Raw genomic sequence first — 15,853 nt, 5'->3', positions numbered from 1 at the left:
CTTTTTTTTTTTTTGACAGGCAGAGTGGACAGTGAGAGAGAGAGACAGAGAGAAAGGTCCTCCTTCGTCGTTGGTTCACCCTCCATTGGCTGCTGCAGCCAGCGCGCTGCGGCTGGCGTACCGCACTGATCCGAAGCCAGGAGCCAGGTGCTTATCCTGGTTTCCCATTCAGGTGCAGGGCCCAAGCATCTGGGCCATTCTCCACTGCACTCCCAGGCCATAGCAGAGAGCTGGCCTGGAAGAGGGGCAACCGGGACAGAATCCGGCACCCCGACCGGGACTAGAACCCAGGGTGCTGGCACCGCAGGCAGAGGATTAGCCTATTGAGCCATGGCGCTGGCCATGAACTTTTTGAAGTACTCTCGTATATCATTATTGGTTCATTACCTGTGGCAAATGTACCAAGCTCATGTAAAATGTCAACAGGAAAACTGGAGGTGGAGTACATGGGAAATCTCTGTATCATCTTCATAATTTTAATTTTTCTCTGCAATTGAAAGTGTTCTAACATAAAATATTTATTTCAAAAATGTGTAGATTTCTGCCTCGCTATCTGCAGAATCCCACATAAAATTCACTAGTTATTTGGATTTTTTTCAAGCAATAGATAAAATAAGGAGTGAGTGTTTCAAATAAACACGAGTGGAAATTATGGAAATATTCTCAAGACTGGCAAGAGGAAAGTTAACACAGAACTGAATCATGCACACACATGGACTTGGAAAGCAAATTCATTGTGTGAAATAAGCCAATGCAGCAGGAGGAAGTGAGGCAGATTGCGTCCAGCACCCCAGTGCATGGTGTCTGCAGCTGCTGCCTGGGCTCCAGGATCATCCCAGTGCTGCCAAGGCTGCAAACGACAGATAATTTCAATTACTACTGAGCATTTTGGCAACATCCAAAGAGCCCAGATTGACAGTTTTTTAAGTTAAGTTTATCCACTCGAATTCTCATTATCCCCAGAGAAAAACTTGGAACATATTAACATTCTCATAAAAATTACATAGAACATTCAATTCTGATTAGTAAACATATGATGAATCTCCACTTCCTCAATTTCTGTAACTTTGGAGAGAAAAAAACAGAAACAATATTCCCTTCCAATGCTCTGAAAATGCTCATTCTATTTAGAGCACAACTGTGTATTTCTGTATAAATATATGTTGTATTACTAATGACCACCTCTTTTCAGTACCACTTTCAGGCCAAGAGAGTGTTGGGTTTTCACTGTAAATAACATCATGATGGCCCACTGCCCATACCTCACCCATAGGCACAATGCTTATGAAAACAGGAATTCCATTCAAGTAAACCCACAAAGTGTTATTAAATATTTGTCAATCAATGAAGACCAATACATCCATAATTTAGTCAACTTAGCAAAGAGAAACATGAGTTTTCAAGTTCTTTGTCACAGATGACTTGGTCAACCACTAAACACTGCCTCAACATGAGGAATATTGTCAACCATTCATGCATTATCTGCCATTGCCTGGAAAGATGGCAAAATCCTAGATACAGGATGGCAGAATTTCTGTGATCTGGTCCTGGCTCTGCCACTAGCTTAGCTTAGTTGGACTTTAGAATCTTCAACTGCAACATAAGGGTGTTGGTCTGGATGCACTATGAATGCTTCACAAACTTCATCCCCTAAGGGGAACATGAACATTTATTCTCAGAACCCTAGGATTTTTGCAAAAGGAACCCATCACAGGTAGTTCATAAAATCTGAATTCTTGGATTTTATCTAAAATTTTTATGCCCTTTATATTACTCTTCATAGTATCCATCTACACGTTTCATATGAACTGGTTTAAATTAGTTACTATTAAGTGGCCATCACTAAATTATTTGCCACTTTCCCTTCTAAATGACAGAGTAAAATTGATGCTCATGGATGATCCATGCCATGCATATCCTGTGGCTCCTTGAGTGCTCAGGGAGTTCTTCTTCCAGTTCTCAAGTCAGCAGGATCATGGTCTTCTTTTGCTTATATTTTCCTGTTCCCATAGGAAACTTTAAAGCTTTATTATGTTCTACAACCATAATATGTTAAGACTTGCAAACTGCTGCTGGACCAAAGGACAGATGACTATCATCATGGGACCTTTTAGTATGGATCTCGTAGGTGCTCAGACACTCCTTACATTGGAATGGAAATCAGTGCAAGTTTTAAAAATAACTAGTGTCCAGAAGTATTATCAGTTTAATGGTTTAAATGGGATTGACTAATTTATTTGAATCAGGTACAAGTTTCAATATTGTATTGGTCTGTCTTACATCTCTCCAGCCAAAATATCTTAGAGGAGCTAAATATAAAAGAAAAGGTTGATTTTTTTCCTCATAGTTTTGGAAGTTCACACTCCAAAGTCAGGTGGTCCCACTGGTCTGGCATCTGATGAGGGTATTTGGATGGCAGAACATATGTGGAGGAAGTGTGACATGAAAATCCAGGAAGCAGAAAGAGAAAGGGAGCATGAGCAGCCTCTATAACCAACCCTTTCAAGGGAACTACTAATCTAATCTACTGTCCTTAATCCTTTAACATTAATCCATTAATTGTTAACATGAGACTTTGGAGTTTAAAGTTCTGTATAAGGGGCTGGCGCTGTGGTGTAGTGAGTTAAAGCCCTGGCCTGAAGCGCCAGCATCCCATATGAGTGCTGGTTTGAGTCCTGGCTGCTCCACTTCCAATCCAGCTCTCTGCTGTGGCCTAGGAAAGCAGTAGAAGATGGCCAAAGTCCTTGGACCCCTGAACCCATGTGGGAGACCCAGAAGAAGCTCCTGGCTCCTGGCTTCAGATCTGCTCAGCTCCGGCTGTTGTAGCCATTTGGGGTGTGAACCAGCAGATGGAAGACCTCTCTTTCTCTCTGCCTCTACCTCTCTCTGTTAACTGTCTTTCAAATAAATAAAAATAAATCTCTAAAAAAAATAAAGTTCTGTATAAGGTGGCGAGCCAAATCATGTTCAAACTACAGCAAATATATGATAATTGATGGGTTAGAAACCCTAAGAACCTAATTTGTTCATTCAAAATATCTCATACCATCCTGTTAGGCATTGCATTAAATTTCCAAGTTTAATATTACTCCTTATAAAACAATGTCAGCAAATAAGACTTCAAAATTGACGAAGGAGGCTTCCCATATAAGGAGTAGACTGTTGGGCTGATAGTCCTTGGTCCTTTGAGTGTTGGTAATGATGAAATAATTTTAACTATTTTCTTGTTTTTGTTTTTTTTTTTTTCCAATGGGTGTGATGTTTTATTTAGACAGCAGGAATACTGGCAAATTCTTGTACAATATGGTGACAACAGTTAACAGTTCTGCATTGTCTATCTCAAAATAGTTACAAGAGAGGATTTTTAATGTGCTTATCATAAACAAAGGGTAGAATTAAGGTGATGGATAAGTCAATTACCTCAATTTGTTCATTGCACAATGAAAACATGAATCAAAACATCACATTATAAACCACAAATATATAAAATTATTACATATCAATCAAAAAAAAACAAAGACAAAAAAGAGCAATTAAAATGTATACTTCACTCAGGAGAAAGCTAGAATCAGAAGAAGGGCTTAGGCTTGAACCGAGACACTCGATGTTAGATGTGGTCACCCTAACTGAATTATCAACAGTAGGTCAAGTAAATTTTAATTATAATTACAAACTTAGGCAAGAAATTAACCAATATACCAATTAACTGTGTATTTTCTTGATTCAATGACTCAAACCACTTTTTTTCATGATACAAGTTACTGTGAAATAATTTGCTTATTAAATGAAAACCATTTATTGTAAAAGTAGAACATTAATCCTTTTAACAAATTTAATTTGTTGTAATGTGGCTGTAGTAGAAACATACAGCACTTGTTCACCCCACAATGATAGCAATGCCTAAGCTGGGGCTGCAGCTGAAGCCAGGGTCAGAAACTCAGTCTAAATCTCCCACCTGGCTGAGAGAATCATATTTAGTTAAGCCAATGCTGCTGCTTCTCAGGATATTCGTTAGCAGAATGCCTGAGTCAGGAGCAAGATTTGGGATTTAAAGCTAGGTATTCTGACATGAAGGAACAGTAACTGGCATCTTTACTGCCAGACAAAATGCCTGGCCCAGAAAAAATTTTAACTATTTTCAAAAATTCAAAAGTCTTATTGAGAAGTACTAGCTCTCCTAAGCTTTGCAACAGCAATGGGGTTGTGATACAAGCTAGTGTGTATTTCTTCTTATTGATTTGGAGAAATTTTTAAGATATAGTTCAGAATGACTTCTTTAAAGGGTACATATTGCTAGCATCTTCTTTCAATTTATAACTTGCCTATTCTTTGTCTTAGTGAATCCATTCTTTTAATAGTCTTTTGATGGACAGATATTCTTAATGTTAATATGGAATAACTTACCCATATTTTCCTGTTATGATTATTGCTTTATCACGATCTAGCTAAGAAACCGTTCTATCAAGGGGCTTCCATAGTCTCGACAGTTCATAGCAAGAGCCTCGGGTGATTACTGATGTCATAAAAAAGAGTGTCAATTGTTAAATCAACAACAGGAGTCACTGGGCACATGCTCCCCATGTAGGATCTCTGTCCTTAATGTGTTTTACTATGAGAGTTAAAGATAACACTACTAGTCGAACAATACTCTATATCTTGTGCAGTTGTGTGAGTGCAGTCTGTTGAAATCTTTGCTTAGTATATACTAAGTTGATCTTTTGTATATAAAGGTAATTGACAATGAAACTCGATGAAGATTGGGATGGGAGAGGGAGTGGGAGAGGGGAGGGCTGCAGGAGGGAGGGAGGTCGGGGGGGGAGCCACAACAATGTAAAAGTTGCACTTTGTAAATTCACATTTATTAAATTAAAAAAATGGAAAAAAAAAGAAGCTGTTCTATACTATGAATCCACAAGGATGTTCTTTCATGTTACCTCATAGAAGATTTCAAAAAATATTTAAATTTATACCTGTGACCCATGTTGAATGAACCTTTGTGTATGAGGCAAGGAGGTGTCAATATTCATTTCTTTTCATTTGGACACCCACAGATCCAGAACCCTTTAGTAAGATACTTTTTCTTCCCCCATTGAATTACAATGAAACTTTAGTAAGAAAGCAGGTGATTGTATATGCATGTATATGAGTATATGTATGCATTATTCTCTCTGTTCTGCTAGTACACTCATCTATTTTAAGCCTATATCACAGTTCTTAATTTATAGTAGATAATATCATTTAAAATTTGTAGTAGTGGTGCTAAAATAATCTTGGTTTCTGAATTTTGATTTCCTATTTTTTTTTCCTGATTGCCTTTGCTTTGCTGGATCCATTATTTTTCTATTAAAATTTGAGAATCAGCTTACCAACTTCCACAAAACAATCTGTTATAAGTTTCACTGGGATGGCATTAAATCTATGCACCAAGTTGGGAAGAAAAAACACCTTTGCAATATCGAGACATTTGATCACTGATCATGGTATAATGCTCGCATTTATTCATGTTTTCTTGAATTTCTCTCAATTATGTTTGGGAGGTTTCCATATCTTGAATATCTTGCAAACCTTTATTGAGATTTACTCCAGATATTTGATTTTTTTTTTTGATGCTGGGTACACAAAACTTTTAGCATCTCTTCCATAAGAAAAAAATTTAACATTTTTGTTGCATTTATCTGTTGCCAAATTTTTTATTCTGTGATGAATGTTTTGATGAACATTTTATAAATAGTACATAGAGAATATTTTTCATGTATCTACACAGAAGTTTCTGCTCAAATTTTACTGACGCATACAGAAAAGCGAGTAAATCATGGAGAGTATGTGTATAAATTTCAAGGGAGGGTGGCATCCAGAACTCTGAAGGCATCCCTGGATCCCTGGCATATCCTTGCCCTGGAGAGATTTATTTTCATTCCACAAAACTAAAATGAGGATCCAGGAACCCTTCCCTTTGTGTTTCCTAAGAGACTCTCCCAGAAGGGGCTGGGAAACAGCTGCCTCACCTATATAAACAACCAGATTTTTTTTCAAGGTTTTTCACCTAAAACCCCTCTTCTATACAAGATGCATCTGGCTTTTATCAGAGCAGAGGTAAGAGTTGAAGCACAGGGGGATCCCATAGTTATTAGCACTAATAGTGATGATTTGCTCTGTTATGGAAACCTTTGTGCGTTCAGGGTAATACTAATGAATATGGATATTAAATATTTATTTTTTAAATACGTTATTTGAAAGTTACGCAGAGAGAAGAGGCAGAGAGAGAGAGGTCTTCCATCAGCTGGTTCACTCTCCAATTGGCCACAACAGCTGGAGCTGGGCCCATCTGAAGCCAGGAGCCAGGAGCTTCTTCTAGGTCTCTCACGTAGATGCAGGGGTCCAAGCACTTCGGCCATCTTCCACTGCTTTCCCAGGCCATAGCAGAGAGCTGGATTGGAAGAGGAGCAGCTGGGACTCCAACTAGTGCCCATATGGGATGCCAGCACTGCAGGCGGCAGGTTTACCTGCTATGCCACAGCGCCAGCCCCTATTAAATATTTCAAAATAGTCTTTACCCAGGCCAGCGCCGCGGCTCACTAGGCTAATCCTCCGCCTTGTGGCGCCAGCACAGCAGGTTCTAGTCCCGGTCGGGGCACTGGATTCTGTCCCGGTTGCCCCTCTTCCAGGCCAGCTCTCTGCTGTGGCCAGGGAGTGCAGTGGAGGATGGCCCAAGTACTTGGGCCCTGCATCTGGCTCCTGCCATCGGATCAGCGCGGTGCGCCGGCCACAGCGCACCGGCCGCGGCGGCCATTGGAGGGTGAACCAACGGCAAAGGAAGACCTTTCTCTCTGTCTCTCTCTCTCACTGTCCACTCTGCCTGTCAAAAAAAAAATAGTCTTTACCCATAAGGACAGATGTTTGTCTGGTTTGGGCTACCATAGTGTATTTCCTGACATCTAGAACTGTCCTTGACACATAGTGGGAACTCAGTAAATACTGGTTGCAAGAGGTATTAGTTATCTAGTTCTGTGAATAAATTAAGCCTCAAAATGAGCAATAAACAAACACGTATTATCTCATAGCTTCTGAGGGTAAGGAATTCAGAGGCAGTTTAGCTGGGTGGCAGTGGCTCAGGGTGTCTCATGAAGCCTCATTCTTTTTATTGTGGACATATCACTAAGTCCAGCCCACATTTAGCAGGTGTGAATACTGGGAGCAGGGATCATAGGGGCTTTCTTAGAGGCTGGTCTCTACCCAAAAATACATACATAAACAGAGTGATATCAATTATCACTAGCTCTAAATGCTAGAACAAATAGACTTTACAAGAGCAAGGAAAAGAGAGAAAGGGATTCCCAGTGGAAGAAACATTGAGTATAAAGACATAGAACATGAAAGGGCAAGTTTTCTGCAGGGAACCATGAGTGGCATAAAGAAAGGTTGGGGCCGGCACTGTGGCAAAGCAGGTAAAGCTACTGCCTATGGCACTAGCATCTATATGGGTGCTTGTTCAGTTCCCAACTGTTCCACTTCTGAACTAGCTCCCTGTTAATACGCCTGGGAGTGCAGTGCAGGATGTCTCAAGTACTTGGGTCCCTGCACCCATGTGGGAGACTGAGAAGACACTCCTGGTTCCCGGCCATTTAGGGAATGAACAGCAGATGGAAGATCTCCCTACCTCTTTCTGTCTCTCCCTCTCTCTGTAACTCTTCCTTTCGAATAAATAAATAAATCTTAAAAATAAAATAAAGGCAGGTCAATAGCACTTGTGGAGCTGGTGGTTAAATTATAATACAAGGTTCCTTAGAAGTCATGAGAAGGAACCTGGACTTGAGAAAATAAACAATCACCGAAAGTTTCTATTTGGAAAAGTTGGGGCATCAGAGAAACTCATTTTCCCCCAAACAACATGGAAAGTGAATCAGAATCAGAAAAAAGTGGAATCACACAGACTTGTTAGAGCCAATTCAAAATTCTCCCAAGAGATGGTAACCATGAATTAGGCAGTAGCAGTGGGAATATTTGTTGCCAGCAAAGACACCTATGAGTACTAAGAGGAAGAAGAGAGAGAAGGAGAGAAGAAAAAGGAGCAAAAGATTTGAAGGGCCTACTTCTTGGAATGTGTATTGCTTAGCAAAGAAGGAAATTAGGAATGGGGTCAGCAATGTCCCATAATGGGTTAAGCCACCGCTTGTAACACCGCATCCTGTATAGGTGCTGGTTTGAGTCCCAGCTTCTCCACTTCTGATCCTGTTTCCTGCTAATGCTCATGAGAAAGCAGCAGAAGTTGGTTCAAGTGCTTGGGCCCCTGCACCCACATGGGAGCCCCAGAAGAAGTTCCTGACTCCTGGCTTCAGACTGGCCCAGCTTTGGCCATTGCAGGCATTTGGGGAGTGAACCAGTGGATGGAAGAGTCTCTCTCTGTAGCTCTAGCTCTGGCTCTAGCTCTATATCTGTCTCTGTCTCTGTTTCTATCTCTTTCTAACTCAGCCTTTCAAATAAATAAAATAAATCTTTATAAAAATTAGGATTTAGAATCACAGAAATAATTCCCTCTGTCAACATAGAATTCCCAGTGTCTATGCAATAATAAACTCACCAAGAAGGAAGATTATAATGAAATCATCTCTCAAAACAGAAATGTTTGCTAAAAGTCTTGCCATGGAACCACTTTTGTTTAAACCATTTAAGTAGTATCAAGCCATGCTCTGCATGCAAGGTCCTGTTCTCAACAGTGCTGTGAGAAAACGCAGGGGTTTATGCCATATTCCTTGCTCTAAAGGAGCAATGATGTGAAACAGAACTGGCATCAGAGAAAATTACTGAAAGGAACAATTCACTCCTACTAGTTAGTTTTAATAAATGTGTTTACTAAGTTTTTATTGGAGCCAGGTGGAAAGGCATTGCTTAATGTGACATAATGGAAGATACAATTTCATAATGAGTCAATAATAAATTTGCATAGGCTGAGCAAAAGTACAATACATCTTTAAAAACTTGTTAAATGAAAGATTTGACTGTGCCTCTGAAGGCGAAGTATACATGCACTCTTTCAAAATGAGATGAAGGGGAAAGCCTGCGATCACATTATTTGATCAACTCTACTTGGAAAAGCTAGAGTGAATTCATAATACTTCTTGTACCACTATTTGTTTCCTCTTGGGAGACTGCTAAAATTACTATTTTTATTAAAAGAAATTTATATTTAGGACAGATGTTTTAGAATCTAGTTTATGGCCTAAGGTAGGGCAATGGGGTGTAGCCATAGGCCCCATGCTCATCATAGAGGATCCTCAAGGGATTGTACCTAGTGATTTAATTTTAACAAATAACAAATATCACAAATTTTAATTTTATGAATTAAATCTTACACATTTCTATCAAAACATGCACACACCAGTTTAGTTGTTCCAAGCTCACAACTTCATAGGGTCCACACTGTGCGTGTGTGTAACTGCAAGTTTAAAATGAAAATTTCAAGGCTACTAACTAATCTAGATGTCCCCTGTTGTAGGGTGGGCTCCATAGGAAGCTGATGGAGATGGAGCACAGTGGGAGGAAATCTCTTAGAGCGTGTACTTCGTATCCACATTTTGTGGAAGGGAGAGAAGTCAAGCTTCAAAGCAGTCTAAATGGGTCTCAGACCATCTCAGGGGGAGCTCAGGAAATCAATTACTAATCAGGTTTAAGGGTTGGATGGAAATAGCCAATCCTTCATATTCTTTCCTTGATTGCTCCTTAGATGTGGGCCACCTGGAGAAAGGATTTGACCTTGAGCAAGGGAGTTGTCTGCAGCCGACTGAAGCAATTCCTGAAAAGCCTGATAGAGTCAGGCTGTCAGCTGACAACATACCCAACAGGTCAGGGAACGAGTCTTGCTCTGAAGGGATCCCTGGGTCTTGCATCACCATCTCTACCAAAGACCAGAGGCAGATGCTAGAAATGGCAAGTAATTCTCTGAAGCTTTTCCCAAAGCTGTAGCCGAATGGATCCCAGCACTTCATGCTAGAAATGCAGTATCTGACACAGGAGGCTGTTGTTCAAGGCCTTTTCTCCTCTCTCTTGAGACACACCTGCAATGCCAGAAAACCTTATTGGGTAAGGTCTTTGAAACTCGGGGCTTACTATGCAGGAAGCATTGAAGGTATAAATCTCAACTGCAGCCTATTTGTCAACTGCTTTTTGAGTGTGAGGTACACGGAAGAATTATAATACTTGCAGAGTGATTTACAACTGTTGAGAACCAGCATAAATTAACTCTAAAATAAGGGCATCGTAATAGGTCCTAAGTTACAGTTAGATAGAAGTTCTGATGTTCTGTTACACAGTATGGTAACTATAGATAATGATAATGTACTATCTATTTTTTAACAACAACAAAAAAACTAGAAGAAAGGATTTTGAATGATTTCACCATAAAATATGCTATATGTTTGAGGAGATAGATATGTTTATTCTGATAATTATACAACGTACACCGATGTGTCAAAACATCATATGGTACCTATGGATATATAACTTTTATGAGTTAAAGATAAAAAATTTAATGAAACAAAGTAAAAGCCCTTTTTTATAAAATTTTGTTTAGATGATCACAGTATTAATGGGGAAAATGTCCTGACTCCTTTTGACCTTTAGAAATATCTATAGTAGGATGCTAAATTTACAGATTACTGCTCACCTTCCCTTTTGCAAATAAAAGGAGCTATGTAAATGTTAAGCAGAAATCATTTCTGAAAATTGAGTACTTTGCAAAGAATGTATATGCAAAAAAAGATTACCTCTTGAAACTCTAAATGGAGATTCCAAAGTATAGAGGTGAATCAATTATCTTCAAGTTAGCAATTTTGATCATTGTTAGCTTCATGATAGCAATTCTTTGTATTTGATTGAAATTTCCAATCTTAAAAAGCCACATCCACTCCAGGAATTTAAATAATTCTCAGCTGGATGTCACCTTCAGCTAACATCAGAGAGAAAATCAAAACTCTATAAAACTGAGAAACATACTAACACAGATGAAGTGTTTAATTAAGATTCTGAAAAATATTTTCTATTTATATTTTGAATTTTTTGGAAAATACAAATCTACATATTGCCATTATTTATTAAGGCATCTCGGGAGGACTTGGTTAAAAACTTCTGTCTCCCTCAGCATTGTTAATATCAGTTGAAACTTGTTTTAGTAAAGCAGCAGTCATGATTATGTATTAGACAAACACATATAAATATCCCTTTATAAATAAACTATGAAAATGTGATTTTTTAGAAGTAGAAATGTCTCATTTAATCTACTTTTTCCTTCTTGAATATTTGAGTGACAGAATATTTGAAGCTTTGAAAACATATTTTTATAACTCCAGCAGCCTTATTAAAGATGGACACCTGTCCTTAGGATGGGTCATGAAACTAAAAAGAGGCAAAGGAATAAGGAAAGCAATCATGGGTTCATGATCTTTCTCGGGAGAGATCATTTCATGACATAGCTTACTGTTTTCTACACCGTTGTTGCTTTAAGCTCTATTTCTACTCTAACTGCAACCCCTTTTAAAAAATTAGAGAAATTAGATAAAAGTATATTGGCCAAATATTAACTATTGTGTGAAACCAAGGGTCAATTTAGTATTGCATGGCTAATGATGAATATGAAATTGTGATGGAAATCTGATGTTACGCAGAAAGGATCATTAAAATGTACCTGGTGGCATTAATAGTGCCTGTTGCCATACACAGAGGATTATTGTCTGCAGTGGACAGAGCTGGGCCAGATGCCAAAGGCCCAGAGGCAGGGGAGGTGTGCTCCAGTTCAGGAGGTGGGCGAGTCACATGCTCCCACACTTCACACATCATCTGTGTCTGCAGAGTCAGCGATTCTGAGACACAAAAGCCCCAGACTTGCTTCTGTGCTGATCTTAGCAGTAAAAATTCTTACTTATTCATAAGTACGCTTTCTGCTTCTATTTTCATCTGAGGTTCCCAAATAGCTTTCTGGGCAAAGAGGTGAGATTAATCCCACTTTACATGATTGGGTCAAGGTCTTAGCAGAAGCCATCATCTTGCCCTGCACATTTCCAAGTTAAATTTTTTCTGCGCAGGAAGATACATATTGGGGAAAATGTTTCCTTAATGAGAAAGTTGAGACTGAGCACCAGAATCCCTTCCCTTCCTTTTCCCTGTTGCACTTGTATTCATTCAGTAGGACAAGCATAGATCCCATACAGTGATGTGCCTGGACTTCTCTCTGAAAATGCACTTTTCCCACTTATTGTCTATTGGATGTTTCATAAAATAGAACAACAGACTACAACACAGACTGAGCTCCAACATTAGGTGGTACTTCCTCTTTGTTTTTCCAAGAGACTTGTTCAGTCAGCCAGTAAGGGGAGATCTATAATCCGTATTTTCTCTTTTAAGCTGATAGTTTCAGTGACGTTGACACAGTCTGCAAACATATCCATGTATTTGGAGGAGTGCTTCAGAATGCATCACTTACCCTCCTCACTTTGTTTTTCTTTTTCTCTTTTTCTCTTTTTTCTTTTTTTTTAATTTGACAGATAGAGTTAGTGTGAGAGAGAGACAGAAAGAAAGGTCTTCCTTTCGTTGGTTCACCCCCAAAATGGCCGTTACAGTTGGAACTAGGTTGATCCGAAGCCAGGAGCCAGATGCTTCTCCTGGTCTCCCATGCAGGTGCAGGGCCCAAGCACTTGGGCCATCCTCCACTGCCCTCCCGGGCCACAGCAAAGAGCTGGACTGGAAGAGGAGCAACCGGGACTAGAACCCGGCGCCCATATGGGATGCTGGTGCCGCAGGCGTAGGATTAGCCAAGTGAGCCAAGGCACCGGCCCCTCCCTCCTCACTTTGGTGGAAGCGCCTGAACTAAAGTGAGTGGCTTAGGTCCCCACAAGCCCAGTGACCTGCAAAGGGATAAAGATAGTGGGGTAGGGAGATGAGAGTAGTGGAAACCTCTTGCCCATGACAAGAAGTTGAAATAAAATGATTTAGAGCCACCGAAAGTTCTGGTCTTCTATGTTAATGAAAGATCATAGAAAATAATATTGAGTAATGTTTTAACTAAAAAAACTCCATTTAATTATTAACAGAGAGAAAAATGATTAAAATACACTGAGCTCATAATATGCTATTATTCTATAATTTATTAATAGCAATTTGTGAAAAGAAAAACATGTCATTTCAAATCATGATGTCAATTCCAGACATGGAGGGGAGGTTTCTTTCTTCTCCCTTGGGTGGTTCAAGGTTTTAAAACAGAAGACTAGAGACATCAAGAAGACAGAACTTTTATCACCCTCTAAACACAGGGCTCTGATGACAAGGGCTCCATGTGTCACAACACAATACAGTTTCACCTAAAAATGCTATTGTGAAATCACTGCCTATTTGTGGACCCTGAGACTGTATGTTTCATTTTTATTTTGTCTGTTTGCTGGCAGCTGGCTTGGTCCACAGGGGAAATCTGAAAGCTGGTTCTGTATGAGGATATCAGAACTGTGAATATCCTTGCCTGGAGAAACTGATCTCTACCAAGTTTATTGGATAAACATCTGTGTCCTTACATTAACCATGACTAGATAAGAAAGCTGTAGTCTAAAACACATCAATAGCATCTGACAGAGGCTTTTGGGTCCTTTCTCACTAGCTCCTTAGGATGAATCATCTGCTAGAATTTAGATGCTGATTCCTGGATTATGGGATGGGGACAGGGGCAAACAGGAAAGCCAAGAGAGGAAACAGCCCATGGAAGCTGACGAGATTTCCATTACTATTTGCTAAAGCCAAGCTGGCAGGGAAGAAATTGCTGTTTTTTCTTCCCAGAGAAATCTTTTATTTAAGGGATACAAACTTCATATATTTCACAATTCAGCTTTAGGAACATGCTGATTCTTCCCACCATACTTGCCCTCCCACCCGCTCTCTCACCCCTCTTTCTCCTCCCTCTCCTATTCCCATTCTTATTTTTCACTAAGATCTATTTTCAATTAACTTTTTACAAATACGATTAACTCTATGTTAAGTAAAAAAAAAATCTGTCCCTTAACAGTGGAGACCAGGGCTGTTCAAAGTCACTGCTCCTCAAAGTGTCGATTTCACTTCTATAGATTACCATTTAGGTGCTCTATTAGTTATCACAGGTCAGAGAGAATGTATGGTTTGTTTCCTTTTGAGACTGGCTTATTTAACTAGGTTTGATGTTTTCCAGATTCATCCATGTTGCTGTAAGTAACCAGATTTTTTTTTTTTACCACTGTCTAGTATTCCATGGTGTAAATATCCCATAATGTCTTTATGCAGTCTTCAGTTGTTGGGCATTTGGGTTGATTCCATGTCTTAGCTATTGTGAACTGAGCTGCAATAAACATTAGGTTACAGATAACTCTCTCATGTGCTGATTTCATTTCCCTTGGGTAAATTCCCAGGAGTGGTGATGGCTAGGTCATATGGTAGGTCTATATTCAGATTTCTGTGGTATATCCATATGGTCTTCCTTAGTGGCTTTACCAGTTTGCATTTTCACCAACAGTGGATTTGGGTACCTTTTTCCCCACATCCTCGCCAGCATTCATTGTTTGTTGATTTCTATATGAAAGCCACTCTAACTAGGGTGAGGTGAAACAGCATTGTGGTTTTTATTTGCATTTCCCTGATGGCTAGTGATCTTGAGCATTTTTTCATGTGTCTGTTGGCCATTTGTATTTCCTCTTTTGAAAAATGCCTGTTTAAGCCCTTTGCTCATTTCTTAACTGGGTTATTTGTTTCATTGTTGTTGAGTTTCTCGAGCTCTTTATATATTTGGGTTATTGGTATTTTATCAGTTTACATAGTTTGCAAATAAATTTTCCAGTTCGGTCAATTGCCTCTTCATTTTGCTGAGTGTTTCTTTTGCAGTGCAGAAGTTTCCCAATTTGATGTAATCCAATTTGTCAGTTTTGGCTTTGATTACCTGTGCCTCTGGGATCTTTTCCAAGAACTCTTTGCATATGCCAATATCTCGCAGGGTTTCCCCAATGTTCTTGATTAATTTGATGGTGTTGGGTCATAGATTTAGGTCTTTGATCCATTTTGAGTGGATTTTTGTATAAAGTGTAAGGTAGGGGTCTTGCTTCATACCTCTGCATGTGGAAATCCAGTTTGCCCAGCACCGTTTGTTGAAAAGACTGTCCTTTTTCCAGGGATTGATTTTAGCTTTTTTGTCAAAGATAAGTTGGCTGTAGATGCATGGATTGGTTTCTGGCTTTTCTATTCTGTTCCATTGGTCTATCCATCTGTTTTTGTACCAGTACCAGGCTGTTTTGATTATAACTGCACTGTAGTATGTCTTGAAATCTGGTATTGTGATGCCTCTGGTTTTGTTTTTGTTGTGTATGATTGCTTTAGGTATTTGGGGCCTTCTGTGTTTCCATATGAATTTCAGCATCATTTTTTCTATAACTGAGAAGAATGTCCTTGGCATTTTGATTAGTATCACATTGACTCCATAAATTGCTTTTGGTAGTATGGACATTCTAATGATATTGATTCTTCCAATCTAAGAACATGGAAGATTTTTCCTTTTTTTTTTTTGAATCTTATTCTATTTCTTTCTTTAAAGTTTCGTAATTCTCATTCAGAGCTCTTTAACATCCTTGGTTAAATTCATTCCAAGGTTTTGATTTTTTTAGTAGTTATTGTGAATGGGACTGATCTTAGAAGCTCTTTCTCAGCCATGGTATTGTCTGTATATACAAAGGCTGTTGATTTTTGTGCATTTATTTTATTTTTTAAAAGATTTGATTTATTTATTTGAGAGGTAGAGTTATCGACAGTGAGAGTGAGAGACAGAAGAAAGGTCTTCCGTCTGTTGGTTCACACACAAATG

Source organism: Oryctolagus cuniculus, chromosome 9 (genome assembly GCF_964237555.1).
Source record: "Oryctolagus cuniculus chromosome 9, mOryCun1.1, whole genome shotgun sequence".
NCBI lineage: Eukaryota > Metazoa > Chordata > Mammalia > Lagomorpha > Leporidae > Oryctolagus > Oryctolagus cuniculus.
This window is presented reverse-complemented; position numbering follows the sequence as displayed.